A 19,453-nucleotide genomic window follows, 5' to 3' on the forward strand; every position below is an offset into this window, starting at 1 on the left:
TAATATTTAAATGTAAAAAAATAAAGGAAAATGTGAAGCAAGTAAACAAGCTTGTTCATGGACATAAATGAATGGGCTTATAAGTGAGCTCATAAACGAGTTTATTCATGAACATAAACGAACCGAACACACATATGTTCGTGTTCGTTCGTTTATTAAATGAACATAATTTTTTTGTTCATACTCATTTATTTAACTTAACAAACGAACATAAACGAATGTTATACGAATGGTTCACCGAACGCTCTGTTCATTTATACCTCTAAATACAAACCAACAAGTAGAAGATATCACTCACCAATAATTTGAAAATCTATCATTCTTTTCTAACAATCAACCTTAGCAAAATGAGCTGACAACTCATCCATTCCGAGAATGACATCAAAATCATGTACACTTGAGAAATGAAGATTAACAACCGATTCGCTACTTATCACACACATTTTACAAATTAGATCAGATATAATTCGAGTTTTAAGAGTGTCAAAACATGAATCATAAATCAGGGGTGTCAAAGTCATTTTTATGATGGTTCGAATATGTTTAGTCTTTAATAAATTCGTTGCGTGGTTGGAACCGTCATCGGTTGTTTTAGGTTAAGTACACCTGAATACCCATAAGTATGTTATGTATCTGAAATCATGATTGAATTTGAGAGTCAGTTATGTTTAAAGAAGGTTGGAGCACCCCACACTGTAACCCCCTAGACCCGACCTATGCGTTTCGACTAAGTCTAGCAGATTACATTAAAGATTCTTAAAAACATTTTCCAAAAACGTTATTCGTTAATATAAATCATATTTCAAATGACATTTATAAAAGTATAATAAATAACGATAAAACCCAACTCTTGAGTATAAAACTAAAAGCGACCCGGTAAAAATAAGAGACATTTATATGTGTCTTTTCGTTCTCAAGTGGTAGAAGATGATTTTGATTTCATAATATTGTCATACCTTCGAAATTATGAAACAAATGAGAAACCATATTTAACAACGTCGAGAGATAAGGCCAAATAGGAATACAGAAAGACAAAATATCCAAAAGGAAAGAAATCATCATCATTTTCTTATTTTTCATTGGCTTATTTTTCATCTCAAGCAAGTTATGGTGCATATCCTCCATTCCATGCTTCAATCGAGAATCGATCAGAATGGGCAAGAACTTCATGGGATGAAGTGCCACATGCTGAACCATCTTTGATAGATCCTATGGGTTTATGGGACACATTTCTATATGCTCAATCATCTGGTGATTTTGGTGCGTAAATTGAGTCAATAGCATCAATGATGACGTCAAATACTTTAAATACTCTATCATTATAACGTTAAATACTGATGTACAATACATCGGTTCAACATGAAGCAAACGAAGAAGAACATGATGAAGGTGGACAACCACAAAAAAAATCGATCAACCCCACGTCATTATCATTCAACCACCCTCGACATGGTTAAAAATTAAGAAAATATAAGTAGTTTTTTATTACTAATTGTATTTGTTAAAATAAATTTCAGGTAGTTTGTAATAAATCTTGAAAAGAAATGAAATTATGGTATTGTTTAAATTTTATAATTGTTATTAACTTTTTACTTCAGAATTTTTGTTGAAAAGTTAAAAAGAAAATAATTAAAAAATATTGAAATGATTTTTTTTAGTTTATATTGGAAAATTAAAATTTTAAAAAAAATTACAAAGGTAATTCGTCACGTGGAGTTGATAAGTTCTATGAGGTTTTGAAACGTAGTAGCCGTTAATGACCATTAAGGATTTGAAAATTCAAATTTTCAAAATTTAGGCGTGACTAGTTCCAACGGATATATCATTAAATATGCCATTTATATTTTTTCATCTATACATCTCATAATTAATCAATAGAGGATTTATAAAGTTAAAAAAACATGTTTATTATAAAGTAATAATTCATTAATGAATGACATGAAAGTTATGACATGTGTTTAATATAAGTGTGACACGTATCATTTAACGATTTTTTTTAATAAATGTTACAACCGAGACACTTAACGTGATAATATTTATAACGTTATGCATGTGAATTGATCGAAAAAATTAATTACCTAAATACGAAAAAAAGGTATAGTTTGAGATTTTTTTTGTATTAAGCCTTCAATCTAATGATAGAATTAGACAGAATCTCACTGCTCTTACTATTTGGTATCTTTCGTTTTCTTAGAAATAAGCTAATCCAAGAGCAACATAATCAAAGAATAGAAGATGTGGTTATCTCCATCTGAAGTCGCCTTGTCGAGATCGATATCTTGTGTTCTAGCATGGATCACCTTCACCCTCACGTTCTAACACGCTGGCAGCCCCCACCAGTAAAGCTTAGTGTATATGCTAGCTTCTCCTATAAAGACAAGAAGTCATGTTCGGGTGATGATATGGGAAATTTTTAGGCTCGGGTTTTAGAAAGAACAACATCATCACCTCATCGTTCATCGCTGAAGCACAAGCAGTGATCCATGGATTTTTTTTCGTTTAGACCTCGATCTTTGATCGGTGGTGGTGGAGACAGGAGAGTGACTCCAAACCATCATTTCAAGCTGAACAGTGGGGAGATTCATCGACCATCTGATAGGTGATATGAAATTCCTAGCGACCCACCTCTCTTCTTGCTCCGTTTACTTTCATCGGAAGACAAGGCAACCAAGCGGCACTGAGCAGACCGTTTCTGGGTAGAAGACGCACCAGTTAAGGCCCTCCAAGCTGAACATATTGACTCACCGTGAGATTCCAACAGCTCCTATAGTTTTCTTCAGGGGAATCATTCTCTCATATGATATGCTACACCCCCTGTTCTTCCTCCCCCTGTATTCCCCCATTATAACATCTTTGAAAGGTTGAAGGTTTTTTTTTTCCGATTGAGTTACTTATTCTATTTCTGGGTTTCTATTGTTTTTCTTCCGACTTCACTTCTCAGTTATTGCTCAGGCTTCTTTTCTTTGTATGAGACCCATTGTATTTACTTTTGGTTACTTGTTTTAATAAAGAATTCAATCCACCTCATTTTCAAAAAATTAAAAATAAAATAATAATAATAAATAAATAAAATTAAAAAAACATGACATATCATATCATGTGTAGTATAATTGAACTCAAGAAGAAACATGCGAACAATACAATATTAAAATAAATAACATAGGGTAAATTATATTATTCATCACTTAATTATTTTCTCACTTTTATTTTGATCACTTAAGTTTAAATCTTTTTAATTTAATCATTAAACTTTTGAATTATTCCTATTTTAATTACTAAACTTTTTATTTTGATCACTAAAGTTTAAATCATTTTTCTAAACAAGGACATGAATAGTTAAGATTTTACGTCATTTGAAATTATTATTGTCCTAGATCTGATTTTTCTTTCACTATAATGAAAGTTCTGATTTGAGGTGATATTTCGTTGAAAAAAGGATGTGAATAGTTAAAATTCTCTTTTATTTGAAATTATTATTGTTATGAGTATGATTTTTCTTCTACTATAATTAAAGTTCTGATTTGAGGTGATGTTTCACTAGAAAAAAAACACGAATAGTTAAAATTCTCTGTCATTTAAAATTATTATTGTCCTCAATATGATTTTCCTTTCACTATAATTAAAGTTTTAATCTGATGTGACATTTTACTGGAAAAAAGAATGTGAATAGTTAAAGTTCTATGCCATTTGAAATTATTATTGTCATGGATATGGCTATTGTTACTTTTACACAAGATGGTGAAATAAATATTTTCCTCATTGCCTTTGTCATTGTTAAAAATGAATCGGATGAATGTTGAAAATCCTTTCTCTCACATTTTTGTTCCCATGTTGTCACACAAGATGGATTTGCATGATATAAGACAGAGTAACTACATTGTTAGTGACAATTGGCCTACCAAGAAGTAGATGGGCATCTCTCCACGCATACTCGACATACTGTATATATCATATCACCTCTAATGCTATGAGGAGGTTTGAGAACATTGGAAAAGAGATTATCAACATAGGTAACTATTACCTACTTTTCATTAATTATTTCTGTTTCATTTATGGTCTTCATTTTTGTATTCTTAAATCTATTTTTTAGGATATACTTTATTACAACCAAACTTTCGTACACAACTGGAAAATTTGAGAAAATAAGACGAAGAAGTTTATAACATTGTTGTTAAAATCTCCATGAAAAGATGGTCACAAGCCTATGATGATTAGGGTCGTCGTTACGACCACATGACAACCAACCTTGCCGAATGTATAAACTCAGTGCTTAAAGGGACAACATCTATCGATATAAAGTATGCTAGGGAGACATACTTAAGGTCGGGTAAATTTTGGACATAAAAAGGCATGCAATTAGAAGTAATTATCAACGAAGGGAGACATTGGGCTCCATATTTGAAGATGACAATGAAAAAAATCAAACACATACAACATCAATGTTTGTTCATAATTTTGTCAGACTTGTTGTTGATTATGTTGTCCAAGAACTTGTTTGACCACATTATTGAGGAAATTCTACCACATACAATGGTAATCTAAATAGAAGATGATGTGATTGTGGTCGATTTTAAGCTTTTAGATTCTCATGCGCTTACATTTTCGTTGCATGTAAGCACGTTAATGTTGACCCATATTCTTATGTTGATGACTGTTATAGCCTCCACACTATCTGTAACATATAGAATTGTCAGCTTAAGTATCTCCCAAACGATGCTTATTGGTCTCTAGAACCTATTTTTGAAGAATGGTTACCAAATCCATAATTACGTAGGAAGTTGAGGAATCGACCTAAATCTAGCCGAATTCATACATATACGGATGCACCTCAAAGATAGCAAGGTCTACCAAAACATTGTGAGAACTTCAAAGGTGAAGGTCACAACAGAACACATTGTCTGAATCTTCCAAAATATCGACAATAAAACCTTCATAATTGTGTTTGATGTTTTTAGCTGTGCTTTTTTTAAGTGCGTTTATATACTTCTCTAAATTAATATATTTCACTTCATATATTTAGTTGTACTTTTTTATATGTGTTTATGTATTTTCAATTTCCACTTTAATTCATTTTTTCGTGTACATAATCAAAAAGTATTGATAAATAATTTCACTTAATACAATAATTATTTAGTTAGTATTGATGGATTCATACATATATTTAAACCATCAAAATCAACATTTTTTTCAACAATCATTTTTATTTTTCTTACTTATCTATACAATTTGAGTACTACGTCGGATTGGTGAATCTTCATACTTCTTCTTCTTCTCAATTTTCTTATTATTATTTTAAATTTTTTCATCTATCTCTACAAGTCGTTTACTACGTTGGATTAGTAAGTCTGCATATTTATCTTTCTTCTTCTTCTTTTTCTTTTTCTCGATTTCATTGAATTTTTCAACTCTTCTTCAACTTCATTCCTCTACTTATGTTCCTCAATGACCGACATTACTGCTTGGTATACCAACTCATCATCTGAATATTATTTTGAATCCCATCATCGGAGTCAGAGTCATAAATCCATAAACATCATTCGCCAAATCATACTCAAAATTTTCTCATTGATTCATGATTTGATTCTCAAAATCTTTTCTCACTTCTCGTATAAACAACATCAACTCACTCCTATTTATACAAACAAACAAAAAAATTTGCCCGTTGGAACTCGTCACCCCACCGTGACAAGTTCATTGTTCAAATTTCAAAAAATAAAATAGTCATGTAACGACTATAATTTTCAAATTCAAACGAAACTTATCTCCTCCACGGGACGAGTTCCTTTTTTTAATTTCAAAATAAAAAATTATATATTTATATTATTTTAATTGAAAAATAATATATTTTAAACTAATTCATCATGTGGAGGTGAAAAGTTTTTCTAAGAAATATTAAAAAACTTCTTCCTCTCAGGGCCCACATCTCTGGGTCCATTAAAAAAATTATTTCCAGCGAACTCGAACTCGCCACCTCGAGGTGGCCAATTCGCCCTACACTGTAGCAAATGACATAGATTCCAAAATATTTATCCGGATATACTATTAGACAAATTAAGTTTATCGCCTGAATTATTGGGCTAATTTTACCCAATTATTCGACTTATATTGGTTGCATTGTGATTGTAAATCCAATTCAATCATATAATCCACTTAATTTAAAAATCTCTAAAATATCTATCTAAACTACTATTAAAAATAGGGTTAAATACCAACAGGGATTGATTCAAGTGGTAAGCAACTTGATATCTCTTAAGCAAAGTCTTGACTTCGAGTCTTTGTATATGCAAAAAATCCCTGCTGGGAGATCCACCTACTAAAGCTAGGTGCGATGCAGGTCGGTCTAGATTAGTCAAGACAAAGTCTTGGAATCGTGAGGGAAAAAATAATAATAAAAATAGCCTAGCCCATCTCAGCCTCACGATCTAGACCCATCCAATGGTCCAGATCAAGCCTCTACCTCCGCCCATCTCCACAGATCATATTCCACTGTCATTGCCACCAACCAAGCCCCTTGCCATGTTAGAAGCTCAAATAAGCAAAAAAAAAAAACCAACAAACAAAACAATCCCAAATCCACACGCAAAACCTTAACCTTTTTTTTCTTTGTATTAATTCGAAAATGTAAAAAGAAAATAAGAAAACCAAATTTGTAAAAATGGGTTATAAAAACCCCAAACCTTATTATAAACTCTCTCGATTTTTAATTTAGAGGAAAGTAATAAAAACCAAAAAAGTCATAAACTTTGAAGGTATTTTCCAACTTTTTTTAGTTTCGAAGCAAACAAATGATAAAAAAAGAAACCCGACTTGCATGTAAAAAAAACCAAGGGATAAAGGGGTCGAGTAGTTTACCTGAGGGGGGACTCAAACTTAGACTGGTTTTTCGTTAGAGGTCGTCGGAGGGTGAGAAAACATAAAGGTCCAAGGGCGTTTTTGAGGCTTTTAGGGAGTTTTTAGGTAGTGTAAGCCCTAGATCTAGGCTTAGGAGAGTGAGACGAAGGTTTTGTACCACCGAGTGTGGCAGTCGGACGATGCCCGAAGGCGAGGTTAGACGACCAGTGAGGGATCGACCGAGTGAAGAAGAAAGAGAAGGGAGAGAATAAATTTAAAAAAAATCGATTTCAAATGAAAAAAACTAAAAGGTTGTATTTATAGAAAAGTTTAGGGTCAAATCACGCTTAGGTCCCTTGACTTTAAACGTGTTTTTGCAAAATAGTCACCTGTAGGGATCAGTTTTATAATTTACCCATTTCTGTGCATGCTCTATAATTTTTGGTTTAATTGTTGTTTAGTCCCCCAACTTTAGCATATTTTTGCATGTTAGTCACATTTAGGGACTGTTTTTTGTAATTTACTCACTTTTATGCATGTTATACACTTTTATGCATGTGTAGTGATGATTTAATTTTTAAACTACTTATGGATTGATTTAGTAATTTCGCCTTTTTATTCGAATATATATTTTAAACTAGAAAAAAAGAAATATTTAGAAAATAGCCTATGTAGTTTTTGCATGTTTATATTTGAATCATAATATGTTTATTTATTTATTTTAATTTGGCCATGCAATTTTATTTTAATTTAGTCCCCATGTTTTATTTATTTTTATTGTTTTTAATTTTAGCATCCAATATTAAGCATGCTCATTTTAGTCACTTTTGTTCTTTATTTTATTTTAATTTTGACATGATGGTTTGATTGTTTATGTTTTAGTCCTATTTTTATTTCATTTTAATTTTTGCATGTCGCTTGCATGTTAGTTCATTTTAGTCCTTAATTAATTTTGCATGATACCCTCATAAGCATCTCTTGACTCGAATCGAAGTAAATTGACTAAGGGTAATATTTGTTCTTTTTAATATTGTCGTAAAGTGACTGTCTTAACGTATAAGAAAGTTACTTTTGATAATTTTAAAATGAAGTTGTAGAACTATATTTCAATGTAACAAATTAAGGCAAAATATTTTTGGACTTGAATTGAATTTATTCAAAGATTTCAAAAATAATTCAAAGTCCATATTAAGTGGAATTGAGCAAAAATTACAAGTAGTACCGATACTGTTTTTTACAGTATCAGTACCATATGAACGGTACCGATACTGTTCTTGGAGTATCGATACCATAGGCAAAGGTAATATCGATACCATCAAGGTAGTACCGATACTACCATGAAGGCTCATATTCCAGAATGCAAAATTGGTACCGATACCAGGCAATCAATACCATAGTACAAAGTAGTACCGATACCCCTTAGGGAGTATCGATACTACAAGGCTCCAACGGCTAGCAACGACTAGTTAAATTTGAATTTAACAAAGATAGTATTGATACCCCATAGTGGAGTATCGATACTTCTAGTTCAGGACAACCTTATTTTACAGAAAATTAATCCCCAACGGCTCCAAAACATCCCTAACGGCTATATACAACTTCAAACTCATTTCAACCTATAAAAACTAGCTGAGGACACTTGAAGAAGGAAGAGAACAACTATCCAAGTAATCAAACACAAGAGAATAGTTTTTCATTCTTATATCATCTTTCTCTTGTAAATATTTATGTTCTTGTGAGTTTAATTTTTGTAAACACCTACCTTAGAGAGGTTTTCTTGTTTACATTTTCTTTCATTGTAAAAAGGGATTGGTTCTAGCTTAGCCTGCTAAAAGCTAGGGAAAGGTTCTAGTTTAGTCCATGAAAAACCAGAGAGTTTGTAAAGGTTATCTCTTTGTCATGTAAAAAGAAAGAACAAATTAGTGAATTTGTTAGAAAATCCTTGGTGAGGAGCTAAGGTAGTGGATGTAGACTTGGTTGAGAAGTCGAACCACTATAAATCACTATGCAAATTTTCTATCTTTCAATCTCCTTACTCCCATATGTATTTAGTTGACACGATGGACTGTTTGAACATCTTTGGATCTCCCGATTTTGACTACATTGTTAAGAATTTCTTATCTCATTATGATCAGCCTTTTTATTAGTCAATAACTTGCGAATTAACACCTTTGGATGACATGAAGATGTGAATGTAATAAAATCAAAATAAAATAGACATAGAAAAAAAATGGGTTAGTGTAAACAATATAAACAATAAAATAATAAGTACCGTAAACATCAAATAAAACCTACCCTCATATGCTGGCTACCCAATCATGCTTCAGTAGATCTTACCCAACATGATATCTACCCACATGCTTTGTCATTCGAGAAAAATAAAACTAACCACATGATTTCTAGTTCGCATACATTTATTTGAAAAGCGAAATTAAATGACTCAAAAACCTTTTCCTTATGTTCCTTCCTCACGGGACTCTTAAGGTTCGGGTTAGGCAATTCTTTCAAATATGTCATCCTTTAACAGACAGAGTGGTACCAATATTTACTCATTTCTTATCCTCATCCATCCCTAAATTTAAAATCTCAGTAAGATCTTCATGAGACTTCTCGAAATCAATCTCCGGGTCATGGTCATTAGCATTCATATTATTGATATTTGAGTTCCTGAAAAAATAACGAAAGAGAAGATATATATACATATATACATATGGGAGAATCTTTTCCCATATAAATAAATAGAAAGCAATAATAGATACATATATACAATAAAGAATAAAAAATGCATGAAAGAATGTTTTCCATTTTGAACTAATAGAATGCATCTTTTATTGAAAGTAAGTAAAAACAAACTATTGAATGAAAATTGGCTTGAATTGCTCAAACTTGATGTTTAAGGCTTTCTATTTGCTTCTCTCACAATTATTGTTGATCAATGGCTCCTAAGCTTGTTTAAATACATCTTGAATCACTTTTGAACGTCGGGGATCATTGGTGAAGTCAATAAGCTTGATGAAAGTGGTAATATAGTGAGAAACAAGGCTAGACTTGTTGCTCAAGGCTATACTCAAGAAGAGGGCATAGACTACGATGAAACATACACTTCCGTAGCTAGGATGAAAGCAATTAGAATGTTATTAGCATTTGCATGTTTTAATGAATTTAAATTATATCAAATGGATGTTAAAAGTACATTTTTAAATGGTTTTATAAAATAAGAAGTGTATGTGGAACAACCTCCTGGTTTTGAAGATTCAAAATTTCCAGATCATGTTTTTAAATTGACAAAAGCGCTTGATGGTTTAAAACAAGCTCCTAGAGATTGGTATGAAATATTGTCAATTTTTTTAATCGAAAAAAGTTTTTTAAAAGGGAAGGTTGACACTACATTGTTTTTAAAGAGAAGATGAGGGAGCTCTCATTTTTCTTGGGACTCCAAATCAAGCAAAGAAAAGATGGCATCTTCATCAATCAAGCAAAATACGTTAAGGATATGCTCAAAAAGTTTGGATTGGAAAATGGCAAACCCCATGACACTCCAATGAGCTCATCTACAAAGCTTAACAAAGATGGAGGTAAATGTGTGGATGTTAAATTATATAGGTCAATGATTGGCTCTTTCCTTTATCTAACCGTAAGTAGACCAGACATTATGTTTAGTGTTTGCTTATGTGCTAGATTTCAATCACGCTCTAAGGAATCACATCTACTAGCTGTTAAGAGAATCTTTAGATACCTTAAGGACACTCAAAGTATATTCGATTAAATTATTCGAATATCACAAATATTACTCCAAGTTTTTCAAAGGTTAATTTCAAACCTTACTAAAGTGTAAAATTGTGTTTTAAACGTAAAATATTTTAGAAACAATTTTTACAAAGTATTTCGAACCAAAATGAGCCAAAAATCAATTTTATGAAGGGATGTACCGATGCACTATTTGATGTATCGATGCACATTCCCTATTTCGAATGCATTTGATGTTTCAATAAATTTAGAAGTGCATCGATGCATGGCTGTGCATCAATACACAAAATGGCTTCGAATTAGGGTGTGCATTGATACATCAAATAGTGCATTGGTACATCCCTTTATAAAATTGATTTTTTTGCTCGATTTTGGTTCGAAATACTTTGTAAAAATTGTTTCTAAAATATTTTAAGTTTAAAACACAATTTTACACTTTAGAAAGGTTTGAAATTGACCTTTGAAAAACTTGGAGTAATATTTGTGATATTCGAATAATTTAATCGAATATACTTTAAAAATGATAATAAAATCTTAAAATTCAATAACACTTAATTTGTTATATAAAAACATCAAAAATGTTTTCAACAATCTCCCCTTTTTTGATATAACAAAACATTTGAGTAATTTAAAGATTTTCTTTGAAAATTATTTTGGAAATCAATTTTGAAAATTACTCCCCCTTACTATATTCTTCCTCTTTTTGTTAAATCAAAAAGTCTCTATAAACGTTTTTAAACAAAAATTTTAAAAAATTTAGCCAATTGATTTAAATTTAAGGCTTAAGCTGCTAAGATCACAAGCAAGAGAAAGATTAGCCATTAGTTCCATAAATCAATATTCATAAATAATGTGCAATGGTAATTGGTCATAATATACCTAATATGTAAATGATGCAAAAACTAATAAAACCAATATAAACATTAAGCTCAAATTAAGCAAACAAAATTCAAATAGTTAAAACCAAATATATAAAAACATTCAAGTTCAAACATCCAAAACATAAATCCAAAATAAAACAATCCAAAAACATCCAAAATGTTTTAACAATAAATCCTAAGTTCAATCCAAGAAAACAAAGTAAGAAATAGTCTAATCGTCCATCGGTGGAGTAGGGGGTGATAAATGTGCCCATATATTGGCCACATCACGTGTAAGTGCGTCGACCCTTTCATCCATAGCATCGAAATGATGATTCATTGCTTCGTTGTTAGTAGTTAAATGCGACTCGATGGAAGTAAACCTCATGTCAAGATTCTCCATAAACGATCAGAAATATGGAGGCATTTGACTTTCTTGCTGTGTTGGCTCATCTTCGGGTACATTTTCGTCGATATCTTGAAATAGCTCTTGATGTTCTGGATCATCATCCGCTGCTGGTGCCGGAGGAACGCGTGAAGAGCTAGCTCCCGACGTTTGCTCAGTGGATCAAACCCATTGGTCATTTTCCATCTTTCATCCCGATTTCTTTAAAGAAATGAGATTTATTTGGTTCTAGAGAGGGATGGGAATATCAAGCGAAACCTTAAGCCCGAGTTTGATAAACAGATTACTAAGGAGACAACCGTAAACTAAAGTTTCAAAATTTTTGGATGGGACAATGTTTACGGTATCTACTAATTCACTGAAAATGATCTGTGGCAAATTTATTTTCTTGTTATGTTGGATACAATTTATCTACCATAAATCTAAGACTCTAAGGAAGGAGTACCTACCTCCGGATTGTCTAAACCACCAAGAGATGATCAAGTGAAGGAATCGCTCGTGATGAGTTCTTAAGGTGCTTACACTATCCTTAGCTTTACAGGGTGTAGCCACAATCTCTCTTTCATTATCTAGACCCGCGTTATCTAACATGAAGGTGGAAGCGATTGTGTCGGAGTCAATATAAAGGAATTGACCTAAAAGATAAGATTGAATCCCTACGGTTTCAGTTTGACGCTCGTTTTGGACACATACCGTATTGGAGTAGAAATGTGGACTAGTTGATGATAGACAATCAGTTTAAGGTGAAAAAGTTTATCAAATTTCCAGGATTTAAGGATAGGAAGATATTAAAAATTCATATCAACCATAGCTTGAAGTGAGGGGATACGCTCTTCCCCGATTTTATATGATTGGAAAGAATTCATGTACCTATGGTAGACGTTTTCTCTACGACCGGGTTGGCTAAAATATGAATTGAGAAATATTTGGATCATTTGGGTTTGGATTTGGATTGGGTGGAGGAATAGGAGGTATGTTTTGAGTTGAATAACTCGATGATGACCTAGGGCGTTTAGGATTAGACATGGCTAAAAATCGAAATGAGTAAGGAAACCTACAAATTTGAAACACACACATATATGCAATATAATCAATCCCAAAACTCAATAAGAGTCTGCAATATTCAAGGTTCTCTAAACCGAATCCTAATAGACAATGTTTGAAAATTATTTTTGAAAACAATGCTTGAATAACAATATGTAATTTTCAAAAAAAACATAATTAAATAAAAAGCATCAAATTTAAAAATTAAAGCAATAATTTTTGATTTTTTTTATTTCGAAAATTCCAATTTTTTTTTGAAAAATTGTGTGTTTTTGATGAAATTAGTTATAGATTATAGTTCTAAACTACAATCTAACAAATGCCCGATATCTAATTCATCCTGGAACTAATTAAAACTAGTCCTAAGTTCAAAAATCAATAAAACAGGGGTTTTTGAAATATTACCTTGAAAATTAAGATTGAGTGAGAATGTGATGATTTTTGCACGATTTAATGATAATAGCAGGATTGAGAGTTGAAAAGCAAGTTGATTTTGACTTAAAATTTATGATTTGAAGCAATGGGAAGATTTGGAAAGAAGAGAGGCGTACAATGACAATGAGAGAGTTTTTAAGGATTTTTGACAAAAAGAAGAATTTTAGGGATTATATGCCTAAAACCTGACGAGTGTAGCAATGCACAACCGAGTGTATCGATGCACATTCAAAGAATGCATTGGTGCACATTCATAGTGTATCGATGCATATTCAAGAGATGCATCGGTACACTTTCATAGTGTATCGATGCACAGTGCACAAAAATGTTAAAATCCATTTTTAAAACACTCAAAATGCTAAATTAATTAGTTCTAGTAATATTGGTAACTCAAAGATTGAAAATTAACAATGTTCAATCAACTAAGACTATCCTTAAATTTTATTTGAACATACAATTAATTTTCACTAAAGATCATAAACTCCCCCTAACTATTAGCAAAGAATGCAATCAAAAATATTATTTTTATAAGAATTTTTCAATTCTAATTTAAAAGTGCTAAAATTATTTTAAACACTAAGTTAGGGTAGGTTAGTCAAACCTAATTCTCTCCTAAGTGTCCAAAATATTTCTTTATCTAAAGGTTTTGCAAAAATATCCGCTAATTGATGCAAAGTATCAACATATTCTAGAACTATATCTCATTTTGTGACATTATCTCTAATGAAATGATGTCTAATTTGAATATGCTTAGTTCTAGAGTGTTGGATGGGATTTTTAGTGAGACAAATAACACTAGTATTGTCACACTTTATAGGTATGATACTAACTTCAATTCCATAATCTAAAAGTTGTCGTTTCATCCATAAAACTTTTGCATAACATCTACCGACTAAAATGTATTCAGCTTTAATGGTAGATAATGCAACACAATTTTGTTTCTTTGAATACCATGAAATCATCATATTTCCTAGGAATTGGCAAGTACCAGAGGTGCTTTTCCTATCTATTTTGCATCCTCCATAATCCACATCAGAGAAGGCATGCAAGCTAAAGCTAGAGTCTCTAGGATGCCAAAGTCCTAAACTAGGAGTGTCATTAAGGTATCTAAAGATTCTCTTAACGGCTAGTAGATGTGATTTCTCAGGGCATGATTAAAATCTAGCACATAAGCAAACACTAAACATTATGTCTGGTCTACTTCAGGTTAGATAAAGCAAAGAGCCAATCATTGACCTATATAATTTAACATCCACACATTTACCTCCTTCATCTTTGTTAAGCTTTGTAGATGAGCTCATTGGAGTGTCATGGGGTTTTCCATTTTCCAATCCAAACTCTTTGAGCATATCCTTGATGTATTTTTCTTGATTGATGAAGATGCCATCTTTTCTTTGCTTGATTTGGAGTCCCAAGAAAAATGAGAGCTCCCCCATCATGCTCATATCAAATTCACTCTGCCTTAGCTTAGAAAATTCTTGGCAAAGAACATCATTAGTAGAACCAAATATTATATCATCAACATAAATTTTAACTACTAATAAATCTCTACCTTTTCTCTTTAAAAACAATGTAGTGTCAACCTTCCCTTTTGAAAAACCTTTTTCGATTAAAAAATTTGACAATATTTCATACCAAGCTCTAGGAGTTTGTTTTAAACCATCAAGCTCTTTGTTCAATTTAAAAACACTTATTATTTTATAAAACCATTTAAAAATGTACTTTTAACATCCATTTGATATAATTTAAATTCATTGAAACATGCAAATGCTAATAACATTCTAATTGCTTTCATCCTAGCTACAGAAGTGTATGTTTCATCGTAGTCTATGCCCTCTTCTTGAGTATAGCCTTGAGCAACAAGTCTAGCCTTGTTTCTCACTATATTACCACTTTCATCAAGCTTATTGACTTCACCCATCTAGTACCTACAACAGATTTATTACTAGGCCTTTCAACTAATGTCCATACTTTACTTCTCTTAAATTGATTTAATTCTTCTTGCATAGCCATAATCCAATTTTCATCATATAATGCTTCTTTGATATTATTAGGCTCTATGCATGAAATAAATGTAACATAATTACATATATTTCTAAGAGAAAATCGAGTCGTTACCCCTTTAAATGGATCACCTTTAATTTCACCATCCTTGACATAGTTGTATTCTCTTGGGTAAGAGACTTCCCTTTCTGCAATGATTGGATTCTTGAGAACATCGTGAGTTTCCTCATCTTTCGTTTCTTCCTTTGATGATGGTTCTCCAACATCATATCTAACGTCATTTTCTTTTACAACACCTACGTCATCATCAACACAAGAATCCTTCCTCGGAAGGGGATTATCATCGAAAACAACATGTATAGACTCTTCTACCACTAAAGTTCTTTTATTAAATACTCGATAAGCTTTAGAATTTAAGGAATAACCCAGAAAAATTCTTTCATCACTTTTAGCATCAAATTTGCTAAGATTTTCTTTACCGTTGTTTAAAACAAAACATTTACATCCAAAAGTATGAAAATAACTAATGTTAGGCTTTTTATTTTTGAAAATTTCATATGGAGTTTTCTTTAAAATAGTCCTAATCATTACTCGATTTATAACATAACAAGCGGTATTTATGGCTTCCGCTCAAAAGTATTTTGTAAATTGTTTTCACAAATGTTGAGTTAATTGATCGACGAATTGGCCAAGAGGGGGATGAATTTGCAATAAATTTTTTTGTAGAAGCTTTTGCAGAAAATTAAAAATAATTGCACAGCGATTTAGAGTGGTTCGACTTTCTCAACCAAAGTCTACGTCCACTACCTTAGCTATCCACACTAAGAATTTTCCAAAAAATTCACTAATTTGTTCTTTCCAACTAATTCACTAATTTGTTCTTTCTTTTGAGGACAAAGAGTAACCTTACAACTCCCTCAATAATTATACCCCAAATTCTTGAGAACACTCTCTCCCAAAGAGAAATACACAAATTTGTAAACTTATAGAAAAACCTCACTAGGTAATATGTTTACACAATTCTAGAACAAAGAAAGAACACTCAAGAATGAATACAATTGAGTACAAGTAGTGTTCTTGAAAGAAAAAATGAATATAAAATGAAAATTGGCTTGAATTGTTCAAACTTGATGTTTAAGGCTTTCTCTTTGTTTCTCTCACAATTGTTGTTGATCAATGGCTCCTAAGCTTGTTTAAATACACTTTCAATCACTTTGAATTTTGGGGATCATTAGTGAAGTCAATAGAGCCGTTATTAAGTAATTATCATTTAAAAATCTGGTGGGAGCGTGGGTGCATCAGTACACTCTCAAGGGTGCATCGGTACACTATGTGTAAAATTCAAATATTTAGACCGTTATAAGACCTAGTGCATCGGTACACTTGGGGTGCATCGTTACACTAATTATATTCGATGTTTCAAAAGAGCCCAGGAGTGTATCGATGCATGGTCTGTGCATCGGTACATAAAAAGGAGGAGAAGTTTGGATTGGAAAATGGCAAACCCCATGATACTCCAATGAGCTCATCTACAAAGCTTGACAAAGATGAAGGAGGTAATTGTGTGGATGTTAAATTTTATAGGTCAATGATTGGCTCTTTGCTTTATCTAACCGCAAGTAGACTAGACATTATGTTTAGTGTTTGCTTATGTGCTAGATTTCAATCATGCCCTAAGAAATCACATCTACTAGCCGTTAAGAGAATCTTTAGATACCTTAAGGACACTCATAGTTCTAGCTTTAGCTTGCATGCCTTCTCTGATGCGTATTATGGAGAATGCAAAATAGATAGGAAAAGCACCTCCAGTACTTGTCAATTCCTAGGAAATATGTTGATTTCATGGTTTTCAAAGAAACAAAATTGTGTTGCATTATCTACTACTGAAGCAGAATACATTTCAGCCGGTAGCTGTTGTGCACACGTTTTATGGATGAAACAACAACTTTTAGATTATGTAATTGAAGTTAGTACCATACCTATCAAGTGTAACAATACTAGTGCTATTTGTCTCACTAAAAATCCCATCCAACACTCTAGAACTAAGCAAATTGAAATTAGACATCATTTCATTAGAGATCATGTCGCTAAAGAAGATGTAGTTCTAGATTTTGTTGATACTTTGCACCAATTAGCGGATATTTTTACAAAACCTTTAGATAAAGAAAGATTTTGGACACATAGGAGAGAATTAGGTTTAACAAAGCTACCTTGACTTAGAGTTTAAAATAATTTTAGCACTTTTAAATTAGAATTGAAAAATGCTTATAAAAATAATATTTTTGATTGCATTCTTTGCTAATAGTTAGGTGGAGTTTATAATCTTTAGTGAAAATTAATTATATGTTCAATAAAATTTAAGGATAGTTTTATTTGATTGAACATTGTTAATTTTTTATCTTTGAGTTGCCAATACCACTAGAGCTAATTAATTTAGCATTTTAAATGGATTTTAACATTTTTGTGCAATGTGCATTGATACACTATAAAAGTGTGCCGATGCATTCCTTGAATATGCATTGATGCACTATAAAGATGCACCGATGCATTCATTGAATGTACGTCGATACACTCTGCAGTGTACCGATACACTCATCGAGTTTTTGGGTTTAAATGCCTAATTCCTTTATTCTTTCAAAACCCCCAAACTCAAACACTCTCACCGTATACCCTCAAATTTGCCTAAATCTCCAATCTTGCTCAAATCAACGATTACAAGTCGAAATTCAATTAGTTTTCAACGTACAATCCTGCTACGATCAATAAAAACGTGCAAAAATCATCACATTCTCACTAAATCCGAATTTCAAGGTAATATTTTAAAAACTCTGTTTTAGTGATTTTTAAACTTAGGATTAGTTTTGATTAGTCCTAGGTTGAATTATATATCGGGAATTACTTAAATTATGTTTCTAAATTAGATTCTACAACCAATTTCATCAAAAAACATAAGATTTTATCAAATTTTTCAAAATTTCGAAATAAAAAAATATGTTTTGATTTTAAAATTGTTGTTTTTGATTTAATTATGCTGTTTTGAAAACTCCATATTTATTTTCAAACATTGTTTTCAAACATAGTTTTCAAAATTGCCTATTAGGATTTATTTTTGAGGACTCATTTGTGTTTTGGAATTGATATTGTTGCATACATTTTTTTTTTTAAAATTACAGGTATTTATCCTATTTTGATTTATTGAACCATGTCTCACTCTAAACGCCCTAGGTCATCATCGAGTCATTCAACTCAAAACCAACCTCCTATTCCACCTTCACCTCAAAATCAAAATCCAAATGACCTGAATATGACCATTCTGAACTCCGGTTTTAATGTGCCTGGTCATAGACAAGATCTCTACCATAGGTACCATAATTCATTTGAGTCATATAAAATCCGGGAAGAGCGGATTCTCTCTATGCAAGCAATGGTTGATATAAATTTTCAATATCTTCCTACCCTTACATCCTGAAAATTTGATAAACTCTTTGACCTTAAACCGATTGTCTATCACCAATTAGTCCGCATTTTCTATTCTATTGCGGTGTGTGTCCAAAATGAACGTCGAACTGAAACCATAGGAATTTGATCCTATCTTCTAGGTCAGTTCGTTTACATTGACTCCGACACTATCACAAACACCTTTGGACTATACAATGAAGGTTTAGATAACTGTTACCTAAAAACGCTACTTTTAAGGAATTTTTCACTTAAGTTATTGTTTGTTTAAAAGCTCATTTTAGGCATTTTAGGATAATGTAGTTGAATATAGTTGCATTTGTGGTGGTAGTGCTATTTTATTTCTTAATGATGCTGCTTGAGGGAAAGGTACAGTTTGTCTGTGGTGTGCAGGGAATAGCAAGCAAAAAGGATTCTTTGGGAAGTAATGTCACGGAATCACATGTTGCTGAAGTAGATTGAAATGCCTTGGCATTTCTAGTGCAGAAAACGACAAAAAGATACAGCTGTACGAGGACAGCTGGCTCTACACGTGAAATGATTGCTGTAACCGCCTGCCAGAGCTGCCAGAAGACCACTGCCACCTGGAGGATAAGGTTCACGCACTACATGTGATTCTAGGGGTTTGAGGGGCATTTTGCACCCAACAACCTCATCATTACCCCTAGAT

This window comes from Hibiscus syriacus, unplaced genomic scaffold (assembly GCF_006381635.1).
Source record: "Hibiscus syriacus cultivar Baekdansim isolate YM2019G1 unplaced genomic scaffold, ASM638163v2 tig00111774_pilon, whole genome shotgun sequence".
NCBI classification, from domain to species: domain Eukaryota; kingdom Viridiplantae; phylum Streptophyta; class Magnoliopsida; order Malvales; family Malvaceae; genus Hibiscus; species Hibiscus syriacus.